Raw genomic sequence first — 2,402 nt, 5'->3', positions numbered from 1 at the left:
TCTATGGATAAGAGGAGATCCCCCCCTGCCTAACATAGACCACAGCTACTACTCAGGGCTATAAACCTGAGGTGAGCAGTGGCAACTCCGGAGAAACACTGGCCATACAGTGACTATAACCAAAAAGCAGAGAAGGACTCCTTCAGGAAAAATCATCTTCCGGCCAAGGGGATACTCCCTACCTCAGGACTCCAGGAAGCACAGAAACTAACAGCCAACACCTAAATCAGCCCAATGGGTAGAGGTCAGCGTAAAGGCTCAACCAACAAAAGACAGAGCAATATGGCATCTCCAGAACGCAGCCATCCAGAGGCAAACAGCCCTGAACAATGCAGCATAATAGAAAATCAAGAAGATGACCTTACATCTATGTTGATGAAGAGGATAATAGAGGAGACAAATAAAATACGTAAAGAATTAGAGGAAGATAAAACCAAGCAGATCATGGCTATCCGTAAAGAAATGGAGGAAGATAAAGACAAGCAGATTAGGGCCATCTGTGAAGAAATACGGGAAGATGCAGCAAACAGCTTGTGGCCTTCAGAGAAGAAATAATTAAATCACTGAAAGAAATCAAAGAGACAGAGTTGAAGGAACTAAAAGAAAAAGAGGAAACTACAAGCAGACAGGTGAAGGAAGTAAACAAAACAACTCAAGACCTGAAAATAGAACTAGAAAAATTAAAGAAAACACAAATGAAGGAAATAATGGAGAGGAAGAATTTAGGGAAGAAAACAGGAAATACAGAGGTAAGCATAACCAACAGAATACAAGAAATGGAAGAAAGAATCTCAGGTGTAGAAGATACAATGGAATAAATTGACGTATCTGTCAAAGAAAATGTTAAATCCAAAAAATTCCTGACACAGACCATCCAAGAAATCCAAGACAATATGAAAAGACAAAATCTAAGAATAATAGGAATAGAGGAAAAAGAAGACTCACTTCTCCAAGGCCCAGAAAATATTTTCAACAAAATCATTGAAGAAAATTTCCCCAAGTTAAAGGAGAAGCCAATAAGGATACATGAGGCCTACAGAACACTCAACAAATTTGACCAGAAAAGAAAATCCTCCCGCCACATAATAATCAAAACAGTAAGTATACAAAACAAAGAAAAAATACTAAAAGCTGCAAGGGAAAAAGGCCAAGTAACATATAACGGCAAACCCATTAGAATCACACCTGACTTTTCAACAGAAACTATGAAAGCCAGAAGGGCCTGGACAGATATCATGCAGACCCTAAGAGAACACAGATGTCAACCCAGGCTACTATACCCTGCAAAACTCTCAGTCCTCATAGACGGAGAAAACAAGATATTCAATGACAAAAACAAATTTCAACAATACCTACACACAAATCCAGCATTACAGAAGATACTGGAAGGGAAAATACAACCCAAGAAAATTAGCTTCTGTCAAGAAAACACAGGAAATAATTAACCTTACTACAGCAAAACAAAAAGCAACCAAGCACACAACCTTATGAACACAGCCAACATCAAAATCAAAGGATCTAACAGCCACTGGTCATTGATCTCTCTCAACATCAATGGACTCAACTCTCCAGTAAAAAGACACAGATTAGCAGAATGGATACATAAACAAAACCCAACAATCTGTTGCATACAAGAAACACACCTAAGGCACAAAGATAGATATTACCTGAGGGTAAAAGGTTGGAAGACGACTTTCCAAGCAAATGGACCCAAGAAACAAGCAGGAGTAGCCATTCTAATATCTGATAAAATAGACTTTCAACCAAAATTAATAAAAAGAGATGAGGAAGGACACTTCATACTCATCAAGGGAAAATTCCACCAGGAAGACATCACAATCCTGAACATCTATGCCCCAAATACAAGAGCACCCACATTTGTAAAAGACACATTGATAAAATTTAAACCACATATAGATCCCCACACATTAATAGTGGGAGACTTCAACACCCCACTCTCAACAAAGGACAGGTCAACAAAACAGAAATTAAACAAAGAAACAATATCTCTGACAGAGGTCATGAATCAAATGGACCTCACAGACATTTACAGAACTTTACACCCAAACACAAAAGAATTTACCTTCTTCTCAGCACCTCATGGAACCTTCTCCAAAATAGACCATATAGTTGGTCACAAAGCAAGCCTCAACAGATACAAGAAGACTGAAATAATCCCTTGTATCCTGTCTGATCACCATGGAATAAAGCTGGACTTCAACAACAACAGAAATAGCAAAAAGCCTACACACTCATGGAAACTGAACAACTTGTTACTAAATGACAGCTGGGTCAGGGAAGAAATAAAGAAAGAAATTAAAGCCTTTCTAGAACTCAATGAAAATGAAGACACAACATCCCCAAACTTGTGGGACACAATGAAAGCAGTGCTAAGAGGAAAT

Source organism: Psammomys obesus, unplaced genomic scaffold (assembly GCF_907164565.1).
Source record: "Psammomys obesus unplaced genomic scaffold, mPsaObe1.curated_primary_1811, whole genome shotgun sequence".
Classification (NCBI taxonomy): domain Eukaryota; kingdom Metazoa; phylum Chordata; class Mammalia; order Rodentia; family Muridae; genus Psammomys; species Psammomys obesus.
This window is presented reverse-complemented; position numbering follows the sequence as displayed.